This window comes from Peromyscus maniculatus, chromosome X (genome assembly GCF_049852395.1).
Source record: "Peromyscus maniculatus bairdii isolate BWxNUB_F1_BW_parent chromosome X, HU_Pman_BW_mat_3.1, whole genome shotgun sequence".
NCBI classification, from domain to species: Eukaryota; Metazoa; Chordata; class Mammalia; order Rodentia; family Cricetidae; genus Peromyscus; species Peromyscus maniculatus.
The window spans coordinates 98,454,304-98,462,030 of NC_134875.1; the positions used below are offsets into that span (position 1 = coordinate 98,454,304).

Sequence of the window (7,727 nt, forward strand, 5' to 3'; positions counted from 1 at the left end):
ACTACCACACACATGGTCTATGCAGTGCTGAGGACTGACCTCAGGGTTCCATGAATGCTAGACAAACATGACCAACTGAGCTAGAACCCAACCTCCTGTTTTTGAAATATGAAGTATGACTAAATATGAAATAATCCTTGTCATCTAGAACTACTTTGGTGCCTCAATATTCTGAGAGAAAAACTTGGTCTCCAACTTTCACAGAAACTGGTTGAATATCCCCATCCTGTTTTTTTAGCTCTTGATCTGTTGCTTGCAGTATTTTGTTTGTTTGTTTTCTTCTGGAGGCAATAAGGCCTCGTTTGGTGTCAATTTCAGCTGCATTCCTTCAACCAACTCTGTCAAAGAGCAGAAGACAGTTTTGACTGCTTATGTTGCCATGACTCTTGTCTCTGCAGCTCAGAGTCCTCCCCCACACTGTCGCTGCAAGATCAGACCTGCCATAGTGATAGAGTTGTCCAAGACCAGAGCCTTGAACACATGAAAAAATCCTCATTTTTTGTTGTTATAAGTTCTCATTATGGAGTCTTCACAGTGTAGACCAAGTTGGCTTTGAACTTTTGATATACCTCTAGTCAGCTTCCCAATTAGGTGGCATTAAAGGCCTGCATCACTGCAAATGGCAACTACTAATGGTTTTTATTTATACATTGCAATCGTAGATATTTATGGAGTCTAATATGATATTTTGATACATATGTGCATTACAGAATGATCAAATAGCACATCCAGCTGGGTATCGAAGCTCATGCCTGTCACTCTAAGCACTCAGGAGGCTGAGACAGGAGGGTTGTTTTGAGTTCTAGGCCAGTCTGGGATATACAATGAAACTCTGTCTCTAAAACCCAAAGGAGTAGATGAGTTTGCTCAGTGGTAAATACACAGGTCAGCAAGCCTGATGAACTGTGTTTCATCTCTGAGTTCAACATGGTGGGGAGAACTGACTACTACTGTATTGACCTCTGATTTTCACAAGCACACCACACTGGTACACACACACACACACACACACACACACACACACACACACACACACACAACTAAACACAAATTCGAAATAAAAATAAATCAAAAAAGGAAAAGATGAAGCAATTAAAGAATGAGAAATCCTATTGCTTCCTGGGCTCAACTTAAGTACAAAGTTAATATATCAGGTTTCCCTCCAGACTATACTAGATACAAGTCCTGTCAGGATGAGACTGTGACCTCACATTTGACCTCTCCAGATGAATCACTAGCATTCCACACTCTCAGGTTTGCAGTGGAGGCTTCTTTAGTCACGGCAGCAGCTATTATCCTTAGATTCCTTGGTAGGCAGAGTAACAGTCTTCCAAATATGTCCATATTCGTATCCCCAGAAACCATGAATACATTTCCTTACATGGCAACAGAAAAGGAAGGCTTCCAATTTCACAAAGACTAACAATAATCTGATCCGATGGCCTACAGTGGGGAAATTATCCTAGCTTATCTGCCAGGCTCAATGCAATTCCGAGTGTCCCGAAAAGCGGACAAGGGTGTCAGGGTAACAAGAGATGAGAAAGACCAGACTGGCTGGTGCTGACTCGAGGAATGCAGACAACCACTGCAGCTGTGAACGGCAAGAAGACAGCTCTCCCCGAAAGAAGGAAATCTTGCTACCACCTTGGTTTTAGCCCAGTGAGAATCATTTTGAACTGCTAACCATAGACTCATAAGATTGTGAATGTGTGTTTTTAAACTTTGTATTAAACAAAAAGTTTATGTTGTTGTTGTTCACAGAAGCCACAGGAAACTAAATAACTCCCATATGACCAACTGGTAATATTTATATTTTTACTTCACTGAATTTTTATGAATTGATTATTTTATAATAAATACAAGAAAAAGGTTTTCTGTTATTCCTTACCCATTATGTTTGCTGAGGTAATGATTATATTATTCATACTTCCCCTGGCCTTTGTAGTGAAAAATTCCAATTTGCAACCCATTTTTCACTTGAGAGTTCATGGACATCTTTTCAGGTTAATTTGTATGAATATAGCTCATATGAAAGTTGAAATATAAGACTGTCAACATCCAGGAGACTGATGCAAAACAATTGTCACATCTTTGAGGCCTATTCAGACCACATTCTAAGTCTGAGGACAGAGTCAGAGACACATAGGAAGACATTGTTTCAGAAAACCAGGAGGAGGAGGAAGAGGAGAAGAAGAAGAGGAGGAGGAGGAGGAGGAGGAGGAGGAGGAGGAGGAGGAGGAGGAGGAAGAAGAAGAAGAAGAAGAAGAAGAAGAAGAAGAAGAAGAAGAAGAAGAAGAAGAAGAAGAAGAAGAAGAAGAAGAAGGCGGCGGCGGCTATATGTTGACATTTGCCTATAATCCCAGTGATTGGAAGCCAGTAGAGTCAAGGGTTCAAGGCTAGTCTAGGCAACACAATGAATTTGAGGACAGCTTAGAGTGCATAAGGCCCTCCCTCCAAACAAGGAAGGCACATGTGGTAGTGCACATTTATAATCCCGGCACTTGAGAGGCTAAGGCAGTAGGATCACTGTTAAGTTTAAGGGCAGCCTGGGTTACATAGTATCTTCTAACCAGACTCAACTGCATACATGTGAGAAAATGAAAAAAACAAGAGTGGGGGAGGAAAGGAGAGAGGGAGGGGAGTACGGAGGGAGAGAGAGAGAGAAGGAGATAAAGAGAGAGAGAGAGAGAGAGAGAGAGAGAGAGAGAGAGAGAGAGAGAGAGAGAGAGAGAGCTGAGTTGGTAGAGAGTGCATAAAGTCCCAAGATCCTCCCCATATCAGATAAAGCAGGAGTGGCGCTGGGCATCTGTAATCCCAGGAACAACTTGGGTGCATACCTATAATCCCATCACTTGAGAGAGAGGGGGGGGAGGGAGGGAGGGAGAGAGGCAGATACAGAGACACATGGGGGTGAAAATATAAAATATATTAAAAATAGAAATACAGATGTTAAGAAGTTAACTCAAGATCACTCAGCCTGTTAGTATTAAAAATGAGTATAAAGTTCCAGCCTCAGCTTGGTGATTAACACATGTAAACCCACAATCCACACGTGGAGGATAAAGCCACAAAATTGACTTTCTAGGCCATTTTGGGCTACTTAGTGAAAACCTGACTTGAAAGAGAAAGGGAGAGAGAGAGAGAGAGAGAGAGAGAGAGAGAGAGAGAGAGAAAAGAAGAAGAAGAAGAAGAAGAAGAAGAAGAAGAAGAAGAAGAAGAAGAAGAAGAAGAAGAAGAAGAAGAAAAGAGAAGAGAAGAGAAGAAAAAGAAAGGAAAAAGGAAAAGAAAGGAAAAAGGAAAGGAAAGGAAAGGAAAGGAAAGGAAAGGAAAGGAAAGGAAAGGAAAGGAAAGGAAAGGAAAGGAAAGGAAAGGAAAGGAAAGGAAAGGAAAGGAAAGGAAAGGAAAGGAAAGGAAAGGGAAAAAGAAAAGAGAAAAACAAGCTGATGTGGTGGCACATACATATGATGCTCGAACTTGAGAAATAGAGGCAGGAAGATCAGAAGTCAAGGTTGTTTTTTCTACATAATGAGTTCAAGGTCAGAGACCAAGTCTAAAAAGTATTTTTAAAATAAACTATTAATCGCTTCTCTGCCTTGTGCTTAAGATAAAGTATATAATATATGTTCTTTCAAGTTTAATATCTTGTATGTCCTCTGTCTAAATTAAATGAATTTTTGGAGTTTGAAGATAATATAAGCCTTGCTTCAACCACTTTATGCAGTGATCTGACATTTCATTATCTCTAGCACTTGTACCTACTCTGGTTCAGGGCTAGGGGTTAGGTGGTAAAATATAAGGGTGATGTTTTTTTAATTCTCTTTTGTTTTACATTTATTTATTGTTGTGTGTCTGTGTTTGTGCCACAGTGCGTGTGTAGAAGTCAGAGCAACTTGAAAGAGTTGATCACCTTCTCCTATGTGGATTCTGGGGTTCAATCTTAGGTTTTCAGGCTTTGCATTAAGCACCTTTACCTGCTGAGGCATCTCATTGGCCTCTTTGTAATTCGTTTGTTCCTGAAAAACCATTTGATTTAGGGACATGGGATTTTTAGTCTGTAGATGCATTCTTTTCAGCACATAAACAATGCTTAGACATTAGACAAACTGCTGGGCCAGTGAGATGGTTCAGCAAGGAAAGATGCTTGTTGTGTACACCTGACGCCCTGGGTTCAACACCCGGAATACGCAGAAGGTGGAAGGAGAGAACTGACTTTTCTGACCTCCACATATGGACCATGGCAACATGCCCACACATGTCAAACACGGAAGCACATTCATAATAAATAAAATAAGGGGTGAGGAGGTGGATGGTAGGTGGAGAGCACTTACTGCTCTGGTCAAGGCCCATATGGTAGGTCACAGGCTGCTGTGACACCAGTTCCACATGACCTGACACTCACTTCTGATTCTGTGGCACTGCCTATGCACATGTTACACATACATACATGCAGGAAAGACGTAGAGAATAGAAATAAAGCCTTATTTGTATTCCTTTATTTTTCTGAGACAGGGCTTCACTATGTAGATGACCATATTAAAGGTGTGTGCACCACACTCAGGAAAATAAACAAACCATTTTTTAAAATCAACAAAATAAACACATAAAATAAAAATGTAGGGGCTGGAGAGATGGCTCAGAAGTTAAGAGCACTGACTGCTCTTCCAGAGGTCCTGAGTTCAATTCCCAGCAACCACATGGTGGCTCACAACCATCTGTACTGAGATCTGGTGCCCTCTTCTGTATACATAATGAATAAATAAAATCTTTAAAAAAAAAAAAAATGTAGAGACAAACTACTAGTTAGCATGTTCTAATCTGTATCTTTTCAGTTAGGTACACACCACAGGAAAACTAAGGCATTATTTTTTGAAGCCATTAGAATTGCAGTTTCCACCTTGATATTGTTATTTCTTAATATAATTTCTTTAAGATTATTAAAATTCAAGAAGGTCACATGGTATCATAAAAAGCAGAAAATTGATAGCCTGGTCATTTATTAACCCTGTGCTACTAGCAAATTTTAAATTGTTTGAATCTAAAAATTAAGAGAGACTGTCATATGTATATAAAATATACATATATATGTATATAAAAATAGTATTGTTCCTTGACAATTGCAATTTCCACGTCTTACTAAAGGTGGCAGTGCTGTTCTCTAAGGAGAACCAAATTTTTGCAGATAACAAAATCTTATTATTTGTTACACTTCTTTAAAAAAAAAATATTTCCAGGTATGGTGGCACACACCTTTAATCCTAGCAAGCCTGCTCTACATAGCATGTTCCAGGAAAGCCAGGGCTATGTAGTGAGACCATGTCTCAATAATAATAATAATAATAATAATAATAATAATAATAATAATTTTAAGATATACAAGCTGGGCAGTGATGGCACACACCTTTAATCTCAGCACTTGAGAGGCAGGACCAGGCAGATCTCTGTGAGTTCGAGGCCAGCCTGGTCTACAGAGCAAGATCTAGGACAGGCACCAAAAACTACACAGAGAAACCCTGTCTTGAAAAAACCAAAAAAAAAAAAAAAGGGTATACAATGTATTTTGATCATATTTACCTGTATTGCCCTTTCTTATATCTCCCACTACATTGTTTTTGAGAGTCTCACCTTGCATCAAAGGAACAACCTGTTTTGTGTTAGCATCTGTTTTTTAGTGGTTGGTGTTTTAAAGGCACACCGCTGGAGTGACACTATATAGAAAATAGAATTTTGTTCAAGTACGCTGCTTGGGTAGTACACATTTTGAATTCCAACACTCAGAAGTTTAAGCAGTTGGGTCCTACATTTGTGGCCACTCTGGGTTCCACAGTGAGGCTCTGTACAAAACAAAACAGAAAACAACCGAGTTTCAGGCAAGGGATTTGCACAACTCCTCTCCGATAGTTCTTTATGCTTCCTTTCCATGTTATGACATTTTTGTTGGCTCTTACCACCACCTCCACGTTAGTTATTTAAATAGGTTAGAAGTCATCCTGTTTCCCGCCTCTGTCATTATTACCCATGTGAATGGCAGTGCCAACCACTGAAAACAGGTAAGAAGTCATGGGAAGGGATGAGGACACTAGTCTACCTATGCGACATGGGATTTTGTATAGCTTTTTAAAATAGAATGTACCTAAGAACAAACCTTGCGAAGGTCTTACCATTTTGCCCTTGCAGTTCCTAACTTTTCTCTTGGAACCTCTGTTTGACCTTTTGCTCAGTTTTCCACTATCGGAGAAAACCAGAGTTGAGAAGCAGAATGTAGAGGAAAGAGCACTTCTTTGGCATCAGAAAACCTATTTTGGCATCTTGGTTCTGCCACTGTTAATTTGGTTTTCTCTAGAATAGTCATTTAAACCCTGACACTAGGTTATCTCCTTTATAAACTGGAGTTAATAATGGATCATGAAAGGGTGGCAGAAGATACAAGAAATGCAAAAGCATTTGTGTAATTTATATATTTAGATTATTAATTTATCAAGATCTAAACACTAATGTTTAATGTGTTGGGTCTTTTGGCACTTTTTAAAAAAGCCCCAGGAACTTTGCATGAGCTGCTGGCTCTGCTGAAATGACCTCTGTCTGCCCTTTACTCTCAGGATTCTGTCTTTGAAAAACTGTTTAGAGGCCAGGCTTGGTGGCACAGGCTTGTAATCCCAGGACCTGAGAAGTAGAGTTCAAGGTCACCCTCAGCTATGTAATGAGTTTCTGGCTCGCTTGGGCTACACGAGACTGTCTTTAAATAATAGTTACTTGTAGAGATCATCATACCACCTGTGCTTACTTCTGTTTAGTTTGTTCTAAAGGTTGCCATTCTTATTTACCCAATACAAGTCCCTTTAAAGCAACTGGAGTCTTTCAAGAGCAGAAGCAGTAAGAACTTTCATTTTATTTGATCCAGATAATGCACAGTATTTGAAAGAGATAAGCAGTAAGAGGGAAAGTGGAGAAAAGATGGATAAAACAAGCACTGGTAATACATAATGGTGATGATGATGATGGTGATGATGACGATGACGATAATAATACCCGGTTGTGAGAGACCATGATAAATGAAGACCACACGAGAAAAGGAAGAAACAAAGAGCTAAAGAAGCCCACAGAAATCCACAAAGATACCCCCACAATAGACTGCTGGCAATGGTCGAGAGACAGCCCGAACTGACCTACTCTGGTGATAAGATGGCCAAACACCCTAATTGTCGTGCTAGAAACCCCATCCAATGACTGAGGGATCTGGATGCAGAGATCCATGGCCAGGCCCCAGGTGGAGCTCCAGGAGTCCAATTGGCGAGAAAGAGGACGGTTTGTATGAGCAAGAATTGTTGAGACCAAGGTTGGATAAAGCACAGGGACAAATAGCCAAACGAATGGAAACACATGAACTATGAACCAAAGGCTGAGGAGCCCCCAACTGCATCATGCCCTCTGGATAAGTGAGACAGTTGATTAGCTTGATCTGCTTGGGAGGCACCCAGGCAGTGGGACAGGGACCTGTCCTCAGTGCATGTGCTGGCTGTTTGGAACATGGGACTTATGCAGGGACACTTTGCTCAGCCTGGGAGGAGGGGACTGGCCCTGCCTGGACTGAATCTACCAAGTTAAACTCAATCCTCAGGGAAGTCTTTGCCATGGAGGAAATGGAAATGGGGGTGGGCTGGGGGGAAGGCAGGGGGGCGCGGAGGGGGGAGAACAAGGGAATCCGTGGCTGATATGTAAAATTAAATTAA

The 7,727-nt window shown here is 40.6% G+C and overlaps 1 pseudogene; it reads left to right on the forward strand.

The window, feature by feature from the left end:
- Positions 1 to 3,579: 3,579 nt before the first annotated feature.
- LOC121825981 (U2 spliceosomal RNA) lies at positions 3,580 to 3,760 on the forward strand (annotated as a pseudogene).
- Positions 3,761 to 7,727: the final 3,967 nt, after the last annotated feature.